The sequence below is a fragment of the Talpa occidentalis genome, unplaced genomic scaffold (genome assembly GCF_014898055.3).
Source record: "Talpa occidentalis isolate TD23 unplaced genomic scaffold, MPIMG_talOcc4v2.1 talOcc4.14, whole genome shotgun sequence".
Lineage (NCBI taxonomy): Eukaryota > Metazoa > Chordata > Mammalia > Eulipotyphla > Talpidae > Talpa > Talpa occidentalis.
The window spans coordinates 75,256,391-75,270,295 of NW_023601433.1; positions in this window are offsets into that span (position 1 = coordinate 75,256,391).

Below are 13,905 nucleotides of genomic sequence, written 5' to 3' on the forward strand. Positions count from 1 at the left end.
GGCACAAACTGGGCACTGGCAGTTGTGGTGCCTGCCCGGAATGAATGTGAAGGGCAGTGGGCACCAGGATGAGGGGTTGGCATCGCCACCCTCGTCTTTCCTGCTCTCTCCTCCCGAGCAGCGGGCCCAGCTTCTGCCAGCCTGGGTAGAGGAAGGGATGGCGTGAGCCGCACCACCAGCCAGGCCTGCTGTGACAGTTGCTCTGCCCTAAGCCCACGGGGGACCTCCCTTCTTTGCCCAGGCCTGCATCCCTCCCCCAGCCTTCCGCTCCCAGCCTGAGTTCCTGAGGCTGAATCTATGAAGTCCTTCATATTAGCCAGCAAAGGGGGAAACAACCCTCTTTCATCTTAACTGGAGTGAATTTGCATTAACACCTGGGGAGTTCTGTTTGCCTTGAGAAAGCACATTGCTATTCCGAGCTGCACAGCCGGAGTCGTGGCAGTATCCTATTCTTTTATTAACACGGCTTTTCTCCTCCCTCCTCTTTTCCCATGGAAGGGTGAGAGCGGCTGGGGATGCCTGGGCTCTCCGCCCCACGTGGGAAGGTCCCCGGAAATGTCGAGCAGGGGGAGCAGAGAGCAGCTTCCAGATGGAGCGGTGTCCCCCACAGAGCGGGCTGTGAGCCTCCACCCCCTCGGCTCCCGGAGGCCACTTCCCCCAATCCAGTCCCAATCCAGCAACCCCATTTGCCATGGCGGTCTGTGCGAGGCACAGTGAGGGCCCACCAGGCAGGAGGTCAGGGGGACAGGGCTCCTGGGGGTGCTCCTCAGGCAGGGCAGGGGCCAGGAGATGCGAGTAACTTGGGAATGGCTCCCACAGGCTGAGGGGCCTCAGCAACTTCGTAGCAACAGGGAAGGAGTTGGAGTGATCAGGGCTGCTGTCTGCCTCCAGGGCACCGGGCACCGTTCCCTGCTCTCCACAGGGTCGGCCTCAGATACCCTCACAGCCCGAGGGGCAGTAACTCATTGATGTGCCCAGGCAATGTGACTCTAGGGTGGGTGAGGGTTGGGCGCATCTTGATTTTTCGGTCTGGGCCTTGGAGCTGGAGCTTCTAGAGAGAGAGAGAGAGGGGAGGCAGGGGAGAGCTGTGAGCAGTACCACACCTCCACTTGGTGGAGACGGGCTGCCTCTGGACTCCTGTCTTGGCAGGCCCAGGTTGCACCACCACACAGACCAGGAATGGACATGCACCCCCACTCCCTCCCTGTGGCCCCCGTAAGCCAGGACACTGGGGCGTCTGAGAGTCTGAGATGAGCAATTCAACAGATCTCCTCCCTGTCACACCCACCGCCACCTCTAGCCTCTTGGCAGTCCAGGGGGTGGGGGAGGCAGGATGCCGTGGGACAGACACCAAGGGCCCGAGGGCCGGCACTACCTTCTCTGGATGTGGAGTCAGGGCAGAGACAGGGTCCCACGAGAGCTGTGGGTGGCACAGCAGAGCAGAAAGGGGGTTCTCCCTCCCCTGTGCTGCTGGAAGAAGAGGATTTGGCCTCATCAGCCGCACATCCTCTCCCACACGATGGAGTCAGTTCCCAGCCAACCACAGGGCCATCGCAGGGGTTGAATAGGGTCACAGGTGCCAGGTTCTGAGCCGGCGCCGGCCACAGTGAGCATTTATTAGCAAGGCCTGCCACTGTGTGGTGTTAGCTATTTACTGTTAGCTTGTCCCGACTCAGTTATCGAAGAAGACAGCTCAGGGCAACAAATGCCACCATCATGGGCCAGGAGGGAATCTCAGACAGGGCCACCTCCCACTCCGGGTCCTGGGCCCCGCTCCAGGCCACCCTGAACCCCTCCCCCACACTTCCAAGAAGAGAGGGGTATGTGACTGTGGGCCTGGGGGGAGTCCTCCCAGCATGGGGCCCTTGTGAGCGGGCAGGAGAGGGGCCAGTGATGCAAGCGCTTCCCGAGGGGGTGACAGCTGCAGATGGCTGGTCACAGCACCCCCAGGGCTTGGTGAGGCGGCTGAGGGGTCTGGGAGCGCTGGGCTGGCATCAGCATTCCATGGGCATCCCTGGCTCCTCCTGCAGCCTTCCCGCTCTCGCCCGAGACTGGGTCCATGCCAGGTGCCACGCTGCTCTCTCCAGTGACATTTACCGGCTGGGAAGTAGCCACCGAGTCGTGAAATCAGTGCCGGGCTGGGGCCACTTCATTAGAGCCGGTTCTGCTCTGCTGGGTAGGTCCGCACAGGCCAGCCACAGCCCCCTCCCCAAGCCCAGCTCCGTATGCCTGGGGTCAGGGCCACGATGTCCCCTGAGCGCTTGCTCTGGCCAGGGACCAAGGAAGATGGAAATAATCACAACAGTGATCTGTGCTGGCCTTGGCACACTTCATCTCTCTTTAACCCTCAATAGTCCTCAGGGGACCACCATTACCACCGCACACACAAGGGCCCTCAGGACGTGGCCCCCACTTAAGTCCTTACCTGGTGGCTTCTCCAAGCCCGGCCGTTGCTCCTATGTGAGGCAGGAGGGGACGGCTCAGCGCAGCCAGTGACTCCTGCCTGCTCCTCAGCTTCAGGGAGCCCCTCTGGCCCAGCCCTCACCCCACATTCATGAGGAAGTTGGGGTGTGTAGGTGGGCTTGGTGCTGCCAAACTTGAGGGCCAGGGGGCACGTGGGCCTTCACAAGCCCCCCACTGGGCTACTCCTCCACGGCCAGTGGGGGTTGCCCTTGTTGGTTGGGAAGAGGGCAAGTTCTGGGTGCAGATTTGGGCCTCTTCCCAGCTGGGAGGACCCCAAACAGGTCACAGCACCCCTTTGACCTCAAGTTTTCTCAGTTGAAAATGGGGTCACTGATGTCTGCCTCAGAGTAAGTGAAATAATGCACTTTCCAGTGCTCAACACAGCGCTGGGCCCTGGGCACTCACCACCCAAATGGGTGATGTTGGGGCACATTCTCATTTATCTCTCAGGCCCACATTGGATGCAAAACTCAGACCAGATCCCCTGGAACCTCCGGAGTGTCGGGGCAAGCAGGTGGCTGAAGCTTTCTTGTCTGATCTCTCTTGTCCAGCGCAGGTCCTGGCACCCGGTAGGTGCTGGGTGGGTAACTGCCAAGTGAAAGAACGAGGGTCGGCTTCCCCGCAGGAGGAATGAGGATCTTAATGCCCAAGGTTATTACCCCACTCCCTAGGCCCTGTGCAGTTCAGGTGGACTGATGGCTCAGAGAGGGCTTGTTTTAATTAAAATGCGAAGGAGGAGGGTGGTGGTGACTTCCCAGCAAAGGGCCGGTGCGGGGCTGAGAGAGTCTGGGGCAGGAAGCCCCTGGCCAGCTGGTGGGGCCAGTCGCTGTAATCACCTTGGGGTCTGATCATCATTCAGCCACCCCTCCCCCAGCCCCTTGGCAGGAGGAGCATCCATGTCCGGCTCCTTCCCCCTGCCAGCCCAGACAATTAGCCAGTCCTGCCCGAGTCCACAGGCCCTGCCACTTGAAACTGCCACAGCCACTGCCTCCTCGTCGCTCCTCCCTCCTCCTCCCCCCTGCCCCCCCCTCCGCCCCTGCTGTCACCAACCAAAGAGCAGGAACCAAGGGGGGTGTACAAGCCAGGCATGGTGACTTTTCTCAGGGAATCCTCCCTTCTCCCGAGGGATGGGGCACTGCTGTGTCCCCATTTTACAGATGAGGACATTGGCTCCCAGGGTCACATGAGTGACTCCCAGGCCGTCACTCAAACACTCATTGGTCTCACCCCAGAGGCCCTCATTTAAACTTCTGTCTCCCCGCTCCAGGCCTCGGTTTCCCTGCACACTAGAGATCTGCAGATTCCTGAAGATTCTGTGGAAACGCTGCCCCCCGCTCACCCCTTCCCAGTGTCCCTGGGACAGCATGATGGATGAGGATCCCGTGGGGGGCAGGTGCAACACGCCCACACACCCGCGACCTACTGATGGGTGATGGATCTTTTCCTCCTCTCCCCTCCCCTGGGGGCTCAGCTCCATCTGGTCAGGCGCGGTGCCAGACTGATGGATGGGCCTCCTGCTGGGCCACCCTCACTGCCACTACCACCCGCATCCTCCCCGCTGCGCCCCAGGATCAGGAGGGCAGCTCTGCACCCCCTTATTCAGTCATTCAACAAACATTAATCAAGGGCCTACTATGTGCTGGAACCCAGAGCAAGCAAGTCAGACCAGCGTCACCTCCAATGTGACAGATGTGTCATGGGGCAAACAGAGGGCTTCAGCGAGAGCTGCTGACCAGATCTGTGGATCTGACTGAGCCGAGGAGCAGCTGGCCCAAAGGCCTGGAAGTAAGAAGGCTGCAACAAGTTCAGGGTGACTAAAGCGTGGAGACTGAATGGGGGTCAGTTTAGAGCTGGCCTGCGGTGAGGTTCTGTGGAGCGCTGGTCCTCTCCAACCCCAGCGTCCAGGCCTGGGCACTAGCCTCACTCAGCCTGGCCAGGAGCAGGAGTCTGAGGACACCACCACTCCCCCGCCCCCGCCGGCACCAGCACCACCTTATTCAGGGAGGCTGCTGTCCCCTTTGGGCCGCCACGAAAGGAGCCAAGGCAAGAAATATCACATCATTAAAATGACAAATCCCTTCACTAAGTGAACTGGAAGGCCTGCCTCCCTCCCCAGTGCCTCTGCCCCTCCTTCCTCGCCTGAGTTCATCCCCCTCCCAGATGGGCAAGAGTGCACAGCCAGCCGGGCCCACTGTGGTCTCGTCCCTGAGATGACCTTGGGTCTCCAGTCCTCCTGCTCAGGCAAGGGCTATGGTGTCCGGGCCCGGCAGTACTGGGGAGGGTCATTCTGCGGGTGAGGAAACAGGTTCAGAGATGAGACGAGACGGAGCTAGGGCTTCCTCCTCTGCACAGGCTCCAGAGAACCCTTGGATTCCATGGCCATGGCCTGGCCCTATTCAAAGGTTCAAGTTCAAAGCAGGACTCACCCTCCGGAATACTTCCCCCAGGCCAAGATCTGCCACAGAGCCTTTCTCCAGAGTCAAACCCATGTCCCACTGTGATGGGGCATTTTCTTATCTTGTGAGGAGGCTGGGACAGGGGTCTTTTTCATGCAGAAGGCAGGAACCCCATGGCTTTGGGCAGGCTGCTGCCTTCAGTTCCCCCATCTGACATGGGGCACCAACCCTGTTGCTTTTGACTGAAGCTGAGGCTGAGCTCGGGCATGGCCTGGTGAGTCTTGAGTGAGGTTGAGTCTCTCCCCTGCCTGCCTCACCTCCACCTGCATATACGGAGAAGCCCAGAGGACACAGGCTACACCTACATGCATCTGCCACGACTGTCTGCCCTGGGCCTCAGAGTCAGGTGTTCGGGCCCTGCACGTGTATATCCGCTCAGCACACGCACTTTGCCATGACGCACACGTCTGCACGGACAGGCCCCCGCGCACCTGTGCACGCCCCCCACCCCCGTGTCCACCACAACTGTCCTTGAACATCTGTGTCCTGTGTCCACAGCCACTGGGAGCCCCTATGTCGGGTCCAGGCTCCTCTGGGGATCAGGACAGGTGAGCAGATGCTGGGAGGCACTGCCCAGGCCCCCAGAAAGCAGCCCCGGTTCCCAGAATGACCCCCCTATTCCCCATCCTTCCTCCAGGCCCAGCCAGCAAGGACACACTGTCCGTCCACCCAGTGTCCTGGTCTCCTTGGATGCAGACAGAGCCCACAGAGGCGTCTGGCACATCCTGACTCGGCTGCAGCAAGTGCACGGGCCTCCCTCGCGGCCCCCTTCCCCGTGCCCAGTGCTGTCCTACTGTCCTTCCCCAACTGCTGGGCAGCTGCTCTGGCCCCCCATGCCCCACCCTTTCAGTCTACGATGACAAAGGGCTTCTTTCAGAAATCACTTCTAGGGATATCCTAAGCCCCTCACCTGAACTTGGGCAGATTCTTCCTCTCTCCAGATCTCAGTTTTCCCATCTGGGAAATGGGAAAGAGATCAAAGTAGAAACTTCCCAAGGTCCTGTCCATCTCTGGCTGTGCTATTCTCCCAAAGGTCAGGAAAGGGAAGGTACAGAGAGCAGGAAGAGGATTTTAGGGACCTCACCTCACTGACCCAGCACCAGGCTAACCGGGGAGAGGGTGGCAGAGCACCCCTGACTCCAGGGGCTGTGCCTGGTGTGCATTCTCTCAGTTGATCCTCCCTGCTGCCTCCCAGAGTTGATTCACTGCCATTTTACAGATGAGGAAACTGAGGCCTGGAGAGCTGCCATCAGGAGCCAGGACCCCCAGTGCCTGTACTTCCCCTCGCTGAGGGCCATGTTGTGGAGCCAGGCCAGCCACTCTTCAGCACTCCCCCTCCTGCCCTGGTCAGGCCATTCCGGGAATTGCTTACTCCAGAGCCAGGCCCCTCCCCCTCCCTGCTCCCAGCTCCTGGCTCTGAGCCCACCCTTCAGCACTGCCCATCCATCTACTGTCACTTCCTGGCAGGGCCAGTGGGCCATACATCACCTGGCAAAGCCTGAGGAAGCTGGGCCAGGCGGGTGGGCAGGGTGTTGCTGAGCGCCCCACTCTGGTGCTTGGCCTTGGGTGCAGTGTACCTCGGTGCTGACAGTGGGATTTCAGGGAAGAGGAAACTGGGTCAGCAGAAGAGGAGTCTCCTTGAGGCCCCAAAGCCACCTGGAGGTGGCCACTCCTTGGGGGATATGAAGGAGGCAGTTGAGGCCACAGAGTGACCTGGCTGAAGGGGACTGTAGGGCAGGCTGACAGGGCACCTGGGTGGTGCTGCTCCACAGCATTTGGCAGGAAGATGACATTTTTATTTCCCCTCCCCCACTGGCCAAGTAATTTACTGATGTAGGTCGCTGGGGTGCTGATTCTTGATGAGCTGCTGCTGGGGTGGGAGCTGGGGTGGCCAGAGGGAATAGCTGGAGCCAGGGATATTCCAGCCACCACCCTGCCCCCTTCAATTCACATACCCCTACAACTTGCCCACCTTTCCCAGGGTCAACTCTGTAGGGAACCTCAGGTCTTCATTCATTCATTCATTCATTCATTCATTCATTCACCAACCAAGTACAAGCACCTACTGTGTGTTACGACACTTAGGATGCAGCAGTAAATGAAATCCAGCACCAAGCAAGAAAGGAGAGTCTCTGGATGTTAGGTTGTGCTAAGTGAAAGCCAGGACAGTAGAGTATTGGGAGAACAGGCTTGGTTTGTCTGTGTGTGTGTGTATGTGTGTGTATGTGTGTGTGTATATGTGTATGTGTGTGTTGAAGGGGGGCGTGGTTAAGTTGGTGATCAGGGAAGGCACATTGGAAAAGTAACTTTTGAGTAAAGACCTGAAGGAGTAAGCAATTAAGACATTTAGGAAGAGAGCGTTCTTGGCAGCTACACTTGCACAGCAAGTGCAAAGGCCCTGTGGCAGGGTGTGCCTGGCCCTCTGCCAGGAGTGGACAGTGGTCAGGTCACACAGCTAGAACAGACAAGCAAGGGGAGGAGGTGAGGGCAAAGAGGTGAGGGCAGCGACTTTGGTTCCCCATGGAATAAGGCGGACGCCACCGGAAAGCAGCCAGGGGCAGGCTAGATAGCGCTGAGGCACGAGAGAGCCAAAGGGCAGGGAAGGGGACAATCCTCCTTCCCTTTCTCCTTTCTCCTTTTTCTTTTATTCTTTCCTTCACTGATTAATCCAGAAAATCTCTACTGAGTGCCAGACATAGCTCTAGTCATTTGTGAAATCAGCCCAAAGGACTCTCCACCCTGCCTCCCTTCCACAAGCCACTTCAGGATATTGGTCCCCAGTGCCCTGGGGTCCCCGGGGCCCCCATCATTCCTCTTCATGCTCCCAATGGTTGGCTTCATACAGTGCAGAATGGCACAGAACCCACTAGATGCTGGCGTTCACGGCTGGTGAGCCTCACGTGCACGTACAAGGCCGGCATGGAGTACACACAAGGGTGTCCCCTCCCCTCAGGCCCCAGGTGTCCACCCGAGAAATGAGCAGGGTGAAAGGACCCTTCCTATGCTGAAAGAAGGATACTTTATTGTTACTCAGAGTCCTGGGGGGACAGAGACTTGAAGGTCAGGACGCAGGCGCATGCGCGGAGCCCACGGCAAGGCTGCATGCAGGTGTGAGAGCCCACTGGGCACAGGGGACAAACGTGTGAGGACAGGAGGCGCTGGGCTTGTGGGAGCCACTCCACCCCATTCTAAAGGGAACTACGCTATGAGTTTTGGGTTTCCTTTATGCATTACTCACAATCCTTCTCCCCATAGAAGGGGACCCCCCAGGTCAGGGATGGGCATGTGCAGACCCTGGCTAGGACCCCCCTCACTCAGCTGCCTCGGGGCTCTGCTCAGAAGGAGCAGCATAAGAGCAGCAGGTCCCAGTGGTAACCCAGCCCCAGTCTGGGAAGGGGCCCTGCCTGCTGCTTCCTGCCCCTGGCCCTGCATGGCCCCCCAGTTCACCCCGGCCCCCCACAGCTTCTCTAATTACACAGCCATAAAGCACAAATCTCTAACGATCCAATTAGTAACGCCATTACTGCTCTGTCCAGGATTAAAATTACCAATTAAACTGCTGTCGATTTTATCATCACTTAGGCTCGACACAACCGGGGCACTGTGGGCCGCAGAGGCCCATTAGCAGGCCTCTGGGCGGGGTACCCGTGGGGCCAGGGCTGCAGGCCTGGCTTGGCTCTGGAGGACAGTGGCTCAGAAGGAAGATCCTCCACTGTCCACCCTCTACCCACACCGGGGTCCTTGTCCTCGCGTCCCACCCCAGGGCCATCCCCCCAACTTCAGAGACTCCACAGGATCATAGTCCGGTTCTCTATAGAACCAGCAACAGCTGGGGAGGAGGGGCTCCCAAAAGACCAGGTCTTCTCTGGGCAGCCCCTCCCCTTGTCCAAGCCTACTTGCTCCATGCCCCAGCCTCTCAGTGCCAGGCTAATCTGCCCTGCTGAGCCCTAGGTCAAGGGGAGGTAGTTTCTCTTCTGAAAGCACGCCTCCGCTCTGCCTCCACAGTGCCCTCTGCCTGGAGGCTCGAGGTGTCTTCCTTACTAGGTGCCCCCACCTTGGAGGGGAGTATGCACTCTGATGAGCTGCGCACAGGCCAGCACCTCTCTCCCAGGTGACAAGCAGGTGCCCCTTTGGGGGCCCTCTGTGCCTTGTCTCAGAACAGGAGAGACCTGGGAACACAAAGCCGAGCTCACCGAATAGGCAAGCGCTGGCTCTGCCTTGGCGGGTGGGAGAAGGTGAGCTCCCCATCCTGGAGGTGTGCAAACACAGGCCGCCCGAGCCACGTGGCGGCAGGCGCAGGCCGCAGCTCACACGGGGAAGGGCCAGCATTGGGCTAGATGCAGGAAGCCAGGCAAGTAACCTCGTTCTCCTGAGGGAGAACTGGGGAGGGTGTGAGAAACCCCTTGCGAGAGCCAGAGAGCTCAGGCCCCTGAGTTCCATCCCCTGTCCTGGAAGTGCTTCCACAGAATGATGAGAGGGGCAGGAACCCGGGGACGAGTCCGGTGTGTGTGTGTGTGTGTGTGTGTGTGTGTGTGTGTGTGTGTGTTGGTGGGGGCGGGGCGGCCAGCTGGAGACAAGCACACAGCCACCAAGCTCAAAAGTCAGCCCAAGGAATGTGCCCATTTGGGCATCCCGAGCACAAAGGGCCTCTGAGACCCCATAGCAATAGTGACTGAGTGTGGTCTGCCCTGGCCCCTGAGCTCGCACCTTCTCTGCCTTCCCCTTCCTGTGCTCACCCTGAGAAACAGGATTGCATCCCCAGCTGAAGCCCCAAGACTCCAACTCTGACAGCTCGCCGAGGTCACACAGTTTCTCTCTCAGGTCTGTCCCCACAGGAAATGCTTGTGTCCACCAGCAGTTGCAGGAGTGCCGGGTGAGGCTGCAGAGTACTCACATGGCCTTTATGTCGCACAGAGCTATGCAGAGGGGAGGGGAGGCCCCTGAGGGATGACAGAGTCCTAGCTTTGCCCCACTCCAGAGGTGGTGAAGCCTTGCAAAGAGAGGCAAATTCCCCGCACCCACCGCCTTAGGCCAATGCCTGGGCCAGACACAGACTAGACGGGGCCTCTTCTAGGGGAGCAGCCTCTGGGGCCTCTTCTAGGGGAGCAGCCACTCTGGGCAGGTCAGTCAAGCGTCTAGTCAGAGGCAACAGACTGAGTCAGGGATCTGGGAGCCCAGAGCAATTAGGAGCTGCTTCACACCTTGTCTTCTGCCAGCTGCCACGGCTGTCACTCAGGAAGCGGGTCTGAAATAGGGGCTGGGCCTGAGGTACCCCTGATCCCCTTCCCAGCCAGCACTGGCCATACCCCAGTGGTAAGAGTCCCACCTCCCAGCATGGGAGACCAAGGTCCACTGGCGACCAAGGGCAGGGATCTCTGTCATTTCCTGCATGGCACATGCCCGACTTCCTCTTGGCTCTGCCCAGGCCCACTATCTCTCACCAGGTCTTCTTCCTCCGGAGCAGTGGTTCAAATCATGGACACTCGTGGGAAGCTTATCCAGGTGCCAGCCAAGCAGGTGAGAGCAGATTATCTGGGCTGGGGGGTGAGTGCCTGTGCCTGTCTTGCCCAGGCCAGGTTTTTGCAGTTATTTACATCAAAGCCTACCTTGAGGGCTAAAAGTTTCTCTGCTCCTGTGGTCATGCTTTCTCTTGCCTTCTAGACCATTTCTGGCCTCAGGGGAGTCTGGGGCTTGAGAGAGGGCCCCGCCTCCCAGCAACTCGTGGGTCCCCTCACTGTCACCTTTGCCATCTTATGAGATCCTTGTAGCAACCCCATTTTATAGGGGCGGAAACTGAGCCAGGAGAAGTGCAACACTCAGGGAATAGAGCTCCCTCCGGCCACACTGGACTGCAGGTCCAGGCTGTTAGAAATTAGGAGCTGCCTCACACTCCATCACCAAGTTATTTTTCAAGGAGCATCAAATTCAAGGATCTGTTCTCTTCACCCTGTTTTTCTGACATGGACTCTGTCTCCTCTGTCCCATATACCCCGTTACCTCCAGGAACTGGGCATCTGAGGGCTAAGAGGGGGTATCTAGAGCAGGGCAGGATCAGAGCAGAGAGGGGCCTCTGGGTCCTGGCTCACACCCCCTCCTGGCTGGGTCTGCCTCTGCAAGTCTATAAATTCCATTATTCATCAAGTGACTGTGAGTTTGCCCAGACGATGAATATTTTATTCACCTCCAGACACTGTCCCCAGCGGGTTCTTGGAACTATATAGTTCCCTAGCCAAGGAGCCAAGGCCAGAGCCTCTGCAGCCCCTCCCCACCACCCAGCACCTCCTGTCTCCCCCAACAGGCATCTCGCTCAGGCACGGTAATGGTTCGTGGTCCTGGCATGACCTTGAGCTTGGCACTTGTCCTCCCTCCACTTTGATTTACTCTTCTGAACAGTGGGTTCATTTATTGCCTTGTCAGTCACCCCAGGGTCTCTCCACACCCGTAGGGCCCAGGGCTCTGCCGGGAGCTCTCCCTGGTGCTGAATGTAGGTGGCAAGAGCTTGCTGGCCTGGGAGGAGAGGTTTCTGGCAAGGGAGCGTGGGCAGCAGGCTGGTTTTGAGAGGGAGGGTTCCAGTTTCCTGGAGGGGAGGTCCAGTCACTGGACAGGGAGGTCCCCTCTTGGCTCCCCTTGTCTCCCTGACACTAGGTGAATTTTCCCAGAGTCACAGGTGGGGGACCTCTCCCAGGGACTCCAATACGCTGAGCCAAGGACTAACGGGTGAGGTTCACGGAGAACCCTCTCAGGAGGGATCCACGAGTCTCCTGGTGGCACCCTGGAGAGTGAAGTGTGATGGCAGCACCACCTTCCCCAGATGGGGGAGCGACAGACATAATTCACACCTTGCAATCATGCCATCTGCTCCCCTGTGATGTGCAGAGGAGAGGACAGGGTTGCAGTGCTTAAGGCTGGGTGAGGAATCATTCATTCTCTCATTCATTCATTCATTCATTCATTCAGCAGATGTTCTGGGACAGAGGCTGCACCTGGGGGATGCAAACCTAGGCCCTGCCTTCCTGAGTCGAGGATGGTCCTCTCACACCCTGCCTCCCCCTGGGGCTCCCTTGGCTGGTAGAAAGAGGCACAATGTTCTGTGCACTGAGTTCTTTGCTCTGGGGCCATTGAGCAGATGAGTAGGTGGGTCCTTCCTGAGAGGGCTGAGACTCAGAGAGGTAAGCACAGACACCCAAGATCACACGGCCAGCTTTGGGTTCTTCCTGCTTGTAGCATTGTCTCTCCCACCCAATTTTCAAGCCCTGTCTCCCTGTCTTTCCTCTGTAAAAATTGTTCTTGCCTCCCCCACTGGCCTTCAGCAGACAGAAGGTGCTGTGACCCAGACCATGCTGCCCAGCCCTCTGACCCTTGCTCTGTGAGCCTCAGGCATGAGCAGTTCCCCCTCATTCTCTGACTCCCAGCTGGAGGATGGGTTACCCAGGGGGTGCTCAGAGAGCTGATGTGCACAGTGGTGGCAGGCCAAGGAGGTCAACAGGGGTTCCCAGAGAAGGCAGCATTCCTGTAAGCCTGGAGGGGCAGGGAGAGATCAGCATGGCCTTGGGTTAAATGCCAGCCCTGCCTCATACGGCTGTATGGTCCACCCTAACCCTTCTGTGAACAGGGGTGTCCTCACCCATGAATGGGGACAAGGTCAAACTCCCTTCAGAGGTTTGGGGGACTGGACCCAGCCAGTCACATGCACAGCCCCAGGCAGCCCAGATATCCACATGGTCGATAGACCAGAGGTACATGTGCAGATGTTGGCAAGCGGAAGTCCCCTGGGCCCACAGTCAGCTCTGGGCCCTGAGGTGTTAGGGGTGGCTTAAACAGGGGGGTGTACCATGACCTTGGGGCTACAATTCCTGGTGGGCCCTGTACCCTCAGCACAGACCCACAGGGCCTGGCTATTCCCAGTAGGTCCACCCATTTGAATTTTGCTTGATTTATCTCAGAAAATGTTTCTACTTATCCTTTGAAAATTCTCTGCCTGGGCAAAAAGGCTGGGAGCCACAGGGGATGCAGCAGGAGCTGCCCCTTCTTCAGACAAGAACCAACCTGCTCTGTGGCAGCCTCCTGGGAAGCTCGGGGTCCCACCATCCCCTCGCTAGGCTCCAGCTCACCCTCCCCTCGTCCTCAGCAAGGGGGTCCTGATCTAGCACCAGCTGGCCTGGGATGGCACAAGTTGGCCACTCAGTAAGGGCCAGTGGAGTGAGCTGCTGCGGCTCACACTGTCAATCAATACATAGCAGCTATAATTATTATTAATTCATATTCCTCGGGGGGATCTTCATGCTAATAAAAAACTCCCAAGAGACACAAGGAGGCACAGCTAGGCCTCTCCCATGCTACATCACTTCATCCTTACCACTGCCTGCAAGGTGGCACTGCCACCCTCACAGCATGGGGGGAAATCGAGACCCCAGGACTAAGGTCACACAGTTAGGAGGTGTGGACACAGGAGCTCAGGCCTGCCTGGCTCCAAGTGCTGAGGTCCTCCCTCCCTATTCCTCTGCTCCACCAGGAGACCCGGGGAGCTCCATTCCAATGGTGGAATGTGAAGGAACAGGCAGAAGAGGAGGGCTTCAGAGTTGGGGTTTTTGGGGGGCCTCTCACACCCCAAGTCCTGATGAGCACTGGTTGGCCCGTAGAGGCTGAGACAAACAGCTGGGGCCGTTCCTGGCTCCTCTGCGGGTCATGAATGCTGCTGGGAGCCCTCTCCAGAGCCATATCTGAGAAGGGTTGGGACTGAGTTCTGGTCTAGCCCAGCTTGGCCAGGGCTGGAATCTCCCTGAGCGCCCTCTCCCCAGGCCTCAAGACAGGGCTGTGATTAATCAGCAACAAAAGCAGAAACAAGCAGAAAAATGTAATCAGCTTGAGAAGGGCAGGGCCGGGTAGGGCTGTGGCAATCAGCTTCCCTGCTGGGGCCATAGGCTGATTGGACCAAAGGGGGCAGGGAGGTGTTTCCACTGGGGCCCCTGGAGGCAGGGCCCAGAGC